The sequence below is a fragment of the Vipera berus genome (genome assembly GCF_964194415.1).
Source record: "Vipera berus genome assembly, chromosome: 3".
NCBI lineage: Eukaryota > Metazoa > Chordata > Lepidosauria > Squamata > Viperidae > Vipera > Vipera berus.
This window is the reverse complement of record NC_138204.1, coordinates 84,517,856-84,530,931: the sequence shown is the minus strand read 5'-3', so window position 1 is coordinate 84,530,931 and position 13,076 is coordinate 84,517,856. Positions and strand designations below refer to the sequence as shown.

The 13,076-nt window shown below is 38.5% G+C and overlaps 1 protein-coding gene across 3 annotated transcripts in view; it reads right to left on the bottom strand.

The window, feature by feature from the left end:
* The window catches only part of RPAP2 (RNA polymerase II associated protein 2), a 73,644-nt gene that overhangs the window by 14,615 nt on the left and 45,953 nt on the right, over window positions 1-13,076 (bottom strand). The window contains exon 13 of one of the 3 annotated variants that reach the window (XR_014025870.1): window positions 1,498-1,612. The exons of 1 other annotated variant lie outside the window; for it this stretch is intronic. The gene's annotated coding sequence lies outside the window, so the exon portion shown is untranslated. Of the gene's footprint in view, window positions 1-1,497; window positions 1,613-11,595; window positions 12,002-13,076 lie in introns of those variants that run through there. One more of the 3 variants, XM_081323216.1, reaches the window with a different exon arrangement.

Below are 13,076 nucleotides of genomic sequence, written 5' to 3'. Positions count from 1 at the left end.
AGCCACCCTCTGTTTGTACTGTTAAAGATGCTACCCAATCAAGTCTACAAGGGGCCCAGAGGCAGTCTTGAGAACAAAGATGATATGCTTGTTTTGTTACAAGCCAGCTTCCTGTCAGTTTATTTTAACCAGCTGTGGCCCACATTCTATTCAATGGAGAGTTTCTGTTCCTTTTCATTTTAGTAAAAGGCAAAACAAATCTGATAAGTGTCATTCTAGAAAGGCTTGTGAATGAGTAGATGGGTGGCTTCCCTCTCCTAGAGCTGCTGGTTACATTTTGGGAAGAGCTACAAAGTGGGCTCTTCTGCCCAACACAAATGTTTTGCCACACTTCTCACAATGTTTTCCACCTTCTTTTTCCAGACTTGGTAATGTGGAGTCCTTGGTGCTGAGCTTGGTTGTTTTCTTGCCAGCGCTGGTGATGTTCTCTAGTTTGGATAAGGAAACGTCTGCAAGCAAACAACCAAACTTGAAGTCCACGAGTCATAAAAGAGCCAAGGTTGCCTACCCCTGGTCTATGGAGATTCTCATTCATCCAGGTCATGGTTGTCCCAAAGGTGCTTTTTTCAAGAGGCAACTGGACTTCGTTTTTCCTTGAAGACATTTTGCTTCTCATCCAAGAAGCTTCCTCAGAACTTTGAGACAACCAAGCTCAGAGCGCAACAAGGACCCCACAGTTCAACCCTGAGCTACAAACAATATCTTCTACTGAGACTTGCTAATATTTATGTCTTCATATCCAAACACCACTCATTTCTTAGGGAGCATCATTGACTATAGATATCACCAATGCTCCTTTCTTTCAAACATGAAACGAAACTCAATTAGTGTCTTTCCTCGTCTCAGTTTAAAAAAAGAAAGGAAGAAAACTGGACATTTGCAACTCGTAGAAGTTTGTGCTCCTACAGGAGCGAAAAATTGTGCAATGGCTGAACTTCCAGAAAGCTGCTGGTTTGATTCAGCTCCCATTGTTGTGTCTTTTTCATGGCTTGCAATCCTCTAAATGATTTTATTTATGGGATTTCAAAATTTCTAAACATTATAATGATATCATCAGTAGTTGGATACAATCTGATCACATTAAAGTTCCAGTCCTATCTATTATTCCCAAGAAGCCTTCCCCCCCCAGAGCTTATTCTGAGAAAACATGCTGCCTTATCAATAGAGGACAATATTTGTAGCTCAGGATTGAAATGAGGGGTTGCTTGATGTTCTCTGAGATTGGTAGAAAAGAGACAATCAACAAGCCAAAAAGGGGGGGGGAGACCAAAACAACTCCTTAATAGTCGCTAACACCCAGATTTATTTATTTATTTTTATTTTAATTCCATTTATATCCCCCCCTTCTCCGAAGACTCAGGGCGGCTTACAAGCTTAGCAGTAGCCTTCATTCTATGTATATGCCTGCTTATTAGGGCTTTCACACACACCCCCAAGCGGCATTATTACAAAGTCAGCTTAATTGCCCCCAACAATCTGGGTCCTCATTTTACCTACCTCGGAAGGATGGAAGGCTGAGTCAACCTTGAGCCTGGTGGGACTCGAACCTGCACTGATTGCAGGCAGCTGGTGTTACTTAAGGAGGCATTAGCCCACTGCTCCACCAAGGACTCTGAGCAGAGATTAACATCAAGATTAATATTAGACTACAATCAAGGAATGAACAATACTCCAATCAAGGAAGTGCCAAACAAACTAACAGTAAACAACAACCAAATCATAAGAACATTCCCACCCATACATGTCAGAGTCAACTCACACAATATGAAATGACAGCACACTCTATGCCGGCCTTACTAGCCATGATGATGTTGCCTAATTTGGGTAATGAAATGTCTGCAATAAAACAACCAAGCTCAGAGAGCACCAAGCATCCCTCATGCGGTATTATAAATGCCACCTCCAGAAAGAATACTTTTTACTCTTATACATTATATTTACTTTTCTTAGTGTCAAATACCAAGGATGCTGTAGACAGTAGGCTGAAGTATGGTTTGCTATTTTGTGACTTGGTGCATTATGTGATTTCAGGCACCATGTTATAGTTAGCTTATGATTCACTATGCTGCATGATCCAAGCAGCTGGATTAACACTATAAAATATATGCGTAAGCAATTCATGGGTTAGTACTAACATAGCCATGTAGGCATTCATAAAACTCCTCTGTTTTGTTGGTGCAACAGGTCCCTGTCGAGTTTTAATTCCTATACTTTGTAATTTATAATAATAATTTTATTTTCCTTTATTTCATTTTTATCAATATGAGTTTTTTATTTTTATTTCTGTTTTATGGGTGACTTGTCATTAGTTTTATGCTGGTCTACAACCAAATTAAATTAGTTATTTTAGAACTAAAGTCTATCGTTCCCACAAAATATTTTCCATTATTTTAATTAATATATGAAAATGAAAGTTCCTAATTCACTTCTATTGTAATTCAAATAAAGTGGCGATGTAATTTTTAAAATAAATTTAGTTAGGGGACATTGACGCACACTTGCTACAAAATATAACTCTAACCTTTATAAATCAGCTTAAGACAAGACCCATTTGAAGCTGGAATTAGCCAACAAAGTATGTCTAGACAATGCAGATAAAATGGCATTGTGTAACAATTGGGTTCCCCAAAATTGGATACAAATTGCACCATATCTAGAGAAAAGGTCCGTAAATTTTCCGTGTAGGCAATATTGGCAAACGTTTGGCGGCCTTGTATAGGGATAATGTAGAAATTTTTTTCGCCGATGGTGGTAAACCATCCTTTTTAAAATCTCTTTATTACACCCATAACACCTTGGAGGGGCCAGGTTGGTGAAAATAAAACAGATGACCAAGAGAGTAAAGGAACACTCAGTTGCGTGGGAAGGAAGCAAAACGTCTGTATGTGGAGGAGAATTATAGAACAAGAAGTTGTGGTAAATAAAAAAAAAGAATAATCATCAGAAAATGTCACTGTGGATGATGTAAAGCAGACAGCTTAAATGAGAGACTCTGCTGGGAATAGGGGATGTTCAGTTGGGGGCTCCTTTCACATCCCCATTAAGTTGCCCATCGAAGTGGTTCCCATAGGAAATGATATCAAAAATTCCCACCCTGGCCATTACTGCTCCATTCAATACCTCTGATTTATGCCTTCAACGTTTTTTACATCATAGATCAAGAAACCATGGAGCTGAAAATGATTGTTTAGACTACTGATTTCAACCACCACTGCCAAACAAATTAAAATATTTCGGACTGCTTACCTCTCAGATGGACACATCCAATTAGAGGGAGCCCATAAATTCTGAGTAACGAGTTCCATTATGTTAGAAGGGTGGTTTTTTTTAGCATACAGGTAGTTGTCAAGTTATGACTGAAATCGAGCCTGCCCATCATGGTCATAACTCAGTTGTAAATTGGGTAGCCCATGGGACCAATCTGATTTTGCAACCTTTTCTGCAATGGTTATTAAATGAATACTGCAGTTGTTAAGTGAACCCATGGTTTCAATGGGCTATTTCCACTGATAACCAGAAGTAAATGCTGGTTTGGGGCAAAACTTTCATAAAATGTGGTCACATGTGATTGCGGGATGCTGTAAACGACCATATATGCAGCCAGGTTGCTAATTGCCCACAGTGACAATGGGGGAGGGCAACCATCTTTGAAGCTCTGATTTATGCCATCAAATCCTTATCAGAAGTACCCTCAGGAAGGTCTGTTGTAACTTAAAACTATTGCTGAGCAGCCAATCATAAGTTGCTTGCATTATATAGGTGGTATCTGCTATTAGCAATCTGAATCCTTGCTTCCTGAATTCTAGAAAGAAGACAAGTCCTGACAGCTCTGCATGATATCATTTCAGGTATTTGACTATAACCCCTCTTCCCAATCTCTCCTCAAGGTTTGTAGGAATTAGTTTTGGGAATAAATCTTCTGATCATAATTACTGCTCATCCCCAAATTTATTCATTTCTCTGAACCTTTCTTAAAAATGGCCCCAGAACTGAAAATAAGACTGAAGGATGGAGTCCAATGTATATAAAATAAAGTGAAAATCTTCATCCCATAACTGGAAATTTTACCTCTCTTGCTGTGGGCTAAAACCAAACTTTTCCTTTTTTATTGACAACGCTCTGCAGATTTACATTCAGTTTACAATCCCATACAATTTCAAAATCTATGCCACAGGTTCTGGTACCATCACCTATTCTACATCTGTTCACCAAGTATAATAATTTTTGTGATTACATAAAAATTATAATCTTTGAGTTAGCTTTTCTCACCTGTTTATTTTGAACAGAACTAAAGACTTTCAGGTTTGTTTTTTTACCATCCTAAGGTTTACAGTACATAATGTTTCACTGAAACCTTGGTTTATTTTCATGAAATATAACAAAAGAAGAGCAACTTCTTTACTAAATAATCTCTACATTTGTTTATTTTATCATTATACCCTTCTTTGTCTTTCCATCCTGACGTTACCATCCATAGCTGTGAGTAAGACTACACAATTCAGAGCTTCAAAGATGTCATTTCAATTGACATAAAATATTGAACACACACAAACGGCATGTATTAGCAAGTCTTAGGTTTCTGCACTGAGCAGATGGTATATAAGACAGGTTCAGACTGTCTATAAAATTCTTTTATTTCCCTGTTCCTTTACCACCTGACGGCTTATTCTTTTCTGACTCCACTGATTAGATCTGAGGATAGATATTGGAAATCACATGCTATATTTTTTTCTCCGCATAATGTTTCCAATCTGGACGTCAACTAGGCAGCAGTAAAAGAAAAGTCAAGTGCAAGGCTGGGGATTTTATATGAGGTATGCTAGCAAAAATTGGAATAGCAAGGTATGGTGGATTCAAAGACCACCTTGGGTTGAGACTCTTTTCCTACTTTAAATAACCTTGCTACTGTCACTCCTTGAAGGAATCAGATTTTTAAAAAAAAATGCACACAGAACAATGAAATTAAATGGAAAAGGCAAGTGGAAACCAAGTGTTAGCAAATAATACCATGAAAGACATCAGCAGAACCACTAAGGTAAGATTGACTATAGGCTCTATTGGAAGTCAGACAGCAGGCAAGAACTGGTGTGAGTTGGTTTTCATAGTTGCAAAAGAAGGAGGTAGACAAATCTGAGAAAATTCAAAGAGGAAGAAACACCAACATAGTCGCTGGTTTGGAGATAGGGTTAAAACAAGATGACCATTGTCATCAGACCTCTAGATGGGAGACAACTAGCAGCCAACTCATGTGAAAGAAACAAAGGGAAGGAAATGGAGGAGCAAGGATCTCTAATGAAAAGTCCATGAAAGGAGGGTGAAGAAACTACTCCGTGTAACCTCTAGAAAACTAGTGCATTTCACTCCTAGATTTTTCTCAAGATGATTTGTCACAGTAGACAGATAGAACTTCCTGTTTTTTTGGCAAGACATGACCATACGGACCATCTTTTTTCATTACGTCTAAACCACTTTTGATCTCTCTGAAATGGTTAACTTTTGCTTCCAGTGCTTGCTCATTTTTTTTCAGATATTAAAAAGAGACTGATATCATTATACAGTAGGTATCAAGGAGACATGAGCAGAAATTATGCTGACTGCCTGTTTGCTCCTTAGGTGACAGCCCCAAAGAGTGACCAAATGAAAAGTAGCAGCTTCTGCCTGGCCTTTTTATCAATCCTGTTAATCTCCTCCAGGCTGGAGAATGATCGAGGGGAACCAGTTTAACAGTAAGGGTTAGCAGTAAGAGTACAGACAGAATTTCGTAATAAGTCACTGCTAGAATATGGGCTCCTCAGTAGGCATCCAATTATAATCAGTAGGCCTCCAAGTGTAATCATGAGCTCTACAGCCAATATTTCCTGAAAGCCAGTTTTCCATGAGCCGTTGTCTCATGAATTCTCATCCAAGCTCAGAAGGAACAGCATAGCATAATTTTACATGAAAATCAGCCAAAAAAGACAAGAGTTGTGAAAGGTAGTTTTAAAATGATCTCTAAGATGCAAGTAATGTGATTACCTTCTCAGAATGGATTTAAAAGTCTGAATATCAGGCATACCGATTTATTTGACATATTTAAAATATGTCTATGCCACCTTTCCCCTAAGAACCTCAGGAAGTCTTTACAAAGAAAAAAGTTTATAGAGTTTATACATTCTATTTGATTTGGCCTAGGTGTACTCAAGTTAGAGTGTATACATATGAAGTACTACTTTAGGGCTGGGCCAGATTATATTTTAAAACTTTGATTTGATTCATTCATGCTTTATACTTTTAGTAGAAATCTAAGCAGACTACCATACTTTTATTTGGGATTACACAAAGAAGTACTAAAATGTTTAATCCCCCCATGTTTTATTTACTTAAAACAGAGCTATATTTTTAAAAAGGTAACATCTATACCTGGACAGATAATTACTGAGATGACACAATTAATTCTTAATTAAGATCTTTAATTTCACCTTTTTCTAGTTCTTCCATGTCTGCTATGGAACAAATGCATGAAATATTAAACATGACTGACCAAGACTATGTATCGTTTGTAGAGATAAGGGATTTTCATATTCCAGGGGGAATATTTGTGTGTTAGAAAATTCCCTTTTCTATAAAAATTATTATAAGTATAGGAGCCCTATCTTCTTTTATATTTGAGCAGCATTCTTCAGTGGAACAGTAAATGTTTGTGTACAGTTTCTTTTGCCCATATAAGTTAAGTATTCTTATTTAACAAAATAAGCCAGCATTTATTATTGAAGTACGCATTTGCAGATCATCATTTTAAAGTAATGGTTTAAACATACGATCATACATTTGGGGGAGTATTGGTTGCCTAAATCCAACTTCAGATAAATCCAAAGAGATCATTGCTTTATGTTACTAGTAGTCTAATTGTTCAGGATCCAATCTGAGTCAATCAATTGTTTACTATTCATACTCAATCCTCCCACCATGTAATTATCTGAAGGTGAGAGCAGACACATATAAGAAATTCAAGCACACAAGACCCATTCAGAATAGGCCATAGAGGCATAAGGGTGTTGTAGAAATTAGCTGCAGAAAAAACAATTTAAATGGAAAAGCATTTGAAGTTGTGAGAAGAGCACCAAGCTGGGACTGCCCAAAACTTACCAGAAGTTAGAAAAATGATGGGAATATAGACTTCAAAATCATCACATTACATGCATTCTTTGTGCGGCAAGTGTCTCATCTTAATTCTTCCACAATTTAGAAGGTGAACAATAAGTGTCGTACAACTGTAGTTTCTACACGCCTGGTGTCGCTAACTAAATAAGAGCAAGCACTGGAGGTCTATAACTCCCTGTGTAACAACTGTTTGATGGCATCCATGACTATAAATAGATGCACCAAACCTCCAAGGCAATGGTCATATAAGGGGAGACAAAGGCCAACCAGGCAATTGCACGTAGAGCATATCATCTACTTCAAGAGATTGGAACTTCCACTCATAGGGAGACTATATCACATTTTTCCAGGAGCCGTTCTTGAACTGATTTTTGAGCAAGGTACGGAAAAAAGGAACACTGCTTGCAAAAGCGGACATTGAATTGATGAATTCCTGACTTGTGGTAGATACCTTTCTTTCAAAATTACTGTCATTCAACAAGGCTTTATACAAAATGAAACAGCTCCCAACCCACATCCTATGCCTACACTCAGCCTACTTTGATGCTTAAAAAGGTACTGTGCAGAAGATGTGTGGGTTTTTTAAAAAAGCTATCACCTCTATTGGCTATTTTTGAAATGACCAGGGACTTTTACAGAACTTAGCATAGGTATACAATTTAAAAAAAATCAGATTTGCAGCAATGAAGACAACTTTTTTTAGTTTTACTTAAATTAATTTTAAGGAAAGCTTGGTTTGGTTTAGTTTTGAAATAGGTTTTTCAGTCTATGGTTCAAATAATTGTTCTCATTTCAAAACCTATGTTGAAAATACATAGGCAAGATGCATTTTCTTTATCACGATTGTCCTAAAGTTGCAAACTTGAAAGAGGGCTTTTGTTTTGTTTGTTGTGAGCTTTTCTTAGTTACAAGCAATATTAGCTTATGCATATAACAACAATTAACGTAGGATAAATCCGAAAGCAAGCACTTCATGGAACTAAACTATACAAATTTGCAAGTACATACAAAACTTGATTGATCAATTACTACAGGGGTGTCAAACTCAATTTCATTGATGGCCGCATCAGCATTGCGGTTGCCCTCAAGGGGCCGGGTGGGTGTGGCCTGGGTGGGCGTGGCCTACTGGGTGGGCGTGGCTAGAGTGCGTATGGCCTACTGGGTGGGCATGGCCAACTCTACATCGTTCGCATCAAGGGTGCCTATGGGGGCCTGGGCAGGGGTGGGACAGATCTGAGGGTCTCTGGCAGAAGGAGGGTCTCTGGGCCAGGGCCAAGGCAGTGGGGGCTGTTCCTTCACTGTTTCCAGGATGGCTTCGCGGGCCACATGAAACCACTTTGCGGGCTGGATCCGCCCCCCCGGGCCTTGTGTTTGACGTGTCTGAATTACTAGAAGCAAAATGTTATAGACAGCTCCCATGGAAAAATATCCCTAGTAATTCTGTTCAATTCAATGTGATTTAATTATATAACAAAACTTTCATAAACTTGTTGAGATTTGTCAAAGTGGTAGCAGGATGCATCTAGAATAGACTGGTTACTATGAGTCACAAAGATTAATCATGATCCAGGCCTGCTAAAAACAACAGTGGAACATTTAGTTCAATCTTACTGATTATTTAGAAATTTCATTGGTTTCAACGTGCCTGTTCTCTTGTAAGCATGGAATCTTTTACCATAAACCAGCTAAACCGAGTGGTAGAGTCTTGTCATATATTAAAGAGAATTGGCTCCTAAAGATGATGATTAATGTCTATACAACACTTAATTCACAAGTGTTGATATTATCTCTTTAAAAAGGTAATAAATTGATGTAAGTAATGCAAAAGCTGACCTTAATATTTCAGCTGTGTAGCTGACCTCTAGTGGATTTTGCTTACTTTGATTGTCATGAGAGGGGAAATAAATTGGACTTAGAAATGATTATGTTAACTATATTATTTAATTTAGGAAAAATCCATACAGAAACCATGGAACACTTTCTATTTCTGCAACGAAGACAGGAGAATCTTCACGGCCATCATACATTGTGGGCATTTTTAAAAAAAAATTTATTGTCCACCTCACATATATGACTCTGGGTGGCTAACGTTAATAACCATCTCTGCCGGAATCATAAAGCAATGAGAAGTACCACACACTCAAGGCTCCAGGCTTGGGCAGAAGTTTTCAAGGCCACGTAAAAGGCCAGCAGAGTCAGGGCCAGGCTGACTTCTGAAGGGATAATGTTGCACAGAGTGGACACCAGGGCAGAAAAGCCCCCCTTTTTGGCCCACCTGCTGACAGTCTTTAGCCAATGGGACCTGGCACATACCCCTCCCATTGCGTCATGTATATAGCGACCATACATCCCTTTATTACAAAATCTTTTATCTAGTCACCTAATCATACCATTTGGAGCCAATCAAGAGCCCTGGTGGCACAGTGGTTTAAGTGCAGTATTGCAGACAAACTCTGCCCACAGCGAGGAGTTCGATCCTGATGGGGCTCAAGGTTGACTCAGCCTCCCATCCTTCAGAGGACCCAGATAGTTGGGGGCAGTATGCAAATAATGTTTCTACCTTGTAAACTGCCCAGAGAGTGCTATAAAGCACTATAGGATAGTATATAAGCCTAAATATTGATGTAGAGCATCAGCAAAGTATAAGCCAATACATGCTATTAATTAATTAATATATGCTATTAATAGCTCTATTTATTGTGTATAGTCAAAATACCCGCCCTGCCTTTACCAAGTAAGAATAAGTGGAGTGCTGTAGAAAAAAAACACCTAACTCACACCCACACAGACACGTCTGTAGGAGCTGGAAAGGATCAAGTTAATTTTTCCCATGATAAACAAGGGGAAAGGGTGGGGATGAAAATGTGTTATTCTGTCACAGTGAAACTGGCAAATCTAGTCCTTTAAATATTGCAAACAATCTACATTTTGTAAAAGTTCAGATGTTTTGAAAGATTAAGCGAGTGTAGCCCTAAAATAAACCTGCAAAAAAAAAATCATGCTGCTAAACAGGAAACGTAACACAGTATACCTGTGAAAATCAAGAGCTTGGAGTTGACAAAACCACCTTATTTTGCACCTTAATGGATCTTAACCACTACACTCAAGCTGTCACCTTCAGTAAATTCCATCATTTTTTTAATGTGGCTTAATCTCTGAATAGGAAGATTATCCAGAATAAAAGTGCCAGATTCAGAAGTCCTGTAACGGAGATGCTCACTTTGCACCTGTAGAAAGATTCTTAGTGGCTTTGTTGTGAAACTAAGCCACCAGGCAGCTGATCTAAGGGCAAATATTCTAAATCAAGTCACACATGGTTTCAGAAAGCAAGACAAGAATCAGTTGTAGAAAACTTGTCAAGCCTTTCATGGCAGGCATGCTCAGGAAACAAGAGCTACATGGATTTCTGGAAAGATCTTGATTGCTACTAAAGAATGGTAACAGAATCTTGAAGACCTATCCAAATAATTCTCTAGTCTCTAATATAGTTAAGCGCCATTTCCTCCCTTAACTATTTTCAGCCTCCTCTGTGTTACTGTGATATCTTATATATTCCATAATAAAACTCCAGGGAAGTTAAGTGTTGACTAAACATTAGGAGAAAACTTTACACAAAACAAATTCTTTAAAAATTGAAATATCTTGGAAACCTGTACCTTTTTTTGCTGGAAATATTTGAGCAGAGTTTATAGATTCAATTGCACATTGTGTTACAAGTAGTCCTTGACTTACAACCGGCTGCTTAGTGACTGTTCAAAGTTGATGATGAACTGCCCAAAAGCTACTTACAACCTGATTTTGAGATTCTGACATTGTCCCCCATCATGTGACTGACTACACTTTGGATGCTTGGCAACTGGCCCACGTTTACAACCATTTGCAGTGCCCTGTGGTCACGTGACCCCAATTTACAACAATTCTGCTAGAAACTGGAGTTTACTTCTGGTTTCTGGCAAAAACTGGCCCACAGCAAACAATAAGTGTGTTTAACAATTATTAATTTACAGCCTCTGCCTTTACTTAACAACTGCCACAAAAAAGTTGTCAAATTAGGTCCAGTCATACCGTGACCTGCTTTATGACTGTCCCAATTTACGATGTAATTGCAGGGTTCAATTACAGTTGTAACTCAAGGACTACATGTATACTGGACCATACTTTTCTAGCTTTTTAGTGATTGATCCGTGAAAGATAAACTTGGAATGAATTGTGCATTGGTTCTGTGTATAGGAATCGTGAATCCTAAAACCAAGAAAGATAAATTCATGGGGTCACAAAGCAGAAATATCTGGATGCAGGCAACCTCAGAAGGCCCTTAAAGCAGGGAGGGTGTAGATTCTTCAGAACTTGGAGGACCAAGTCAGTCTTTCCTGAGAACAAAGAGCTCTCCAACTTCTCAATCTGTTAGTTGAGAATAATTTAAAACTGAGACTAGTTTTATTATTTTGCAAGTGACTGAAATTATGTCTTTTTATTAAGAAAACTGAAAAGGCATTCAAATTCCAACGCATCTGGTTTTTTGAGCACTCAAATAACGAACATAAATAAAAACGTGCTTCCCATCACATGATGCAATATTTTCTTGAGAAATTAAATCCTTTGACATTCTATTGGTGCAACAATAAACTAGCATAGATATTCTTCAATTTGAAAAAGAAGTTTAATTTAACGTTGTAAAATTATATTTATAAAAATAAAACAAGCAACAATATAATAAAAGCTCTCATCGTTGTTGTTTTTTAAAAGTTGGTATTTTTAAAATACTAAACTACAAAAACATTTCTAGCGGTTTGATAAATCCAGCGGTGGAACATTAATTCAATCTCTGTTCAAGAGAGAAATGAAGGATGACCTTCTTATTCTGTAAGTAAAAAAATGCACATAAAAAGTATAAGCAGTATCACAATAAAACGTTTATTAGATGTCAAATAAGCAATTTCAAAAGCTTACCCGTGAAAACACAAAAATAACACTGATTGAAAATGTACACATAAAATAAAGAATATAAAGTCTCAGGGATTCAATTCCAGAAATCTAGTAACTTCCCCCCCAAAATCATCACTGCAAACACAAACGTGAAAGAGGTGACTAGAATTTCACAAAACAGCTTCTCTTCAATCAATCTCTCATGCTTTTTCCATCATCAGAGTTAAAATACAGAACCAAGAGTAGTTCTCTACTGTCAGCATAAGTCCATATATCAGTGGCTCTTGGCTTACGACCGGCTCTGGGATTGCCTTTGCTAAATGATGCAGTTATAAAGTCATAATGTCATATGACTGTGCCATTTAGCAACAATAATTTACAGCAGTCGCAGTTGCTGTCCTAACCCCAAGATGCATGAGTTGTTAAGCAGGAAGTGGCAGAAGTTCCAGAACAGTGGAGGGGTGCCAGGGAGTGCTGGGGGAAGGGGAGGAGGCTGGGGGAGACCATGGGACACCCGGCACAGTCTATGTCAGTGGTTCCCAACCTTTTCTATAACCCACACCCCTAGAACGTTTCTGATATATTCTCGCTCCCCTTACAAAAGTTCAAAATAACCAATTATGCATATACACTATAATTTTGAAACTTCTAAATCCAAGTTTTCGCACTCCCGGTAGGGAACCCCTGGTCTATGGGCCATAGCGGAAAGGCTGGGGGATGGAGGGTACAGCATGGCACAAGCTTCCGGAAGGCTCCGGAAGGCCGGGGGAGGGAAGGTGCGGCACAAGTACAGGAAGATTGGGAGACAGAGGGTGCAACATGGCACAGGAAGAAGACTTATCAGAGTAACTGGTGACTTCCCCTGCCAGCTTCCCCATTGATTTTGCTTGTCAGAAGCCGGCAGGGACGATCGCAAATGGCGGTCAGATGCCCACGAGACACTGCAACCATTTTAACTGCGAGCAGGCTGCCAAACCCCTGACTTATGATCATATGACTATGAGGGTTAC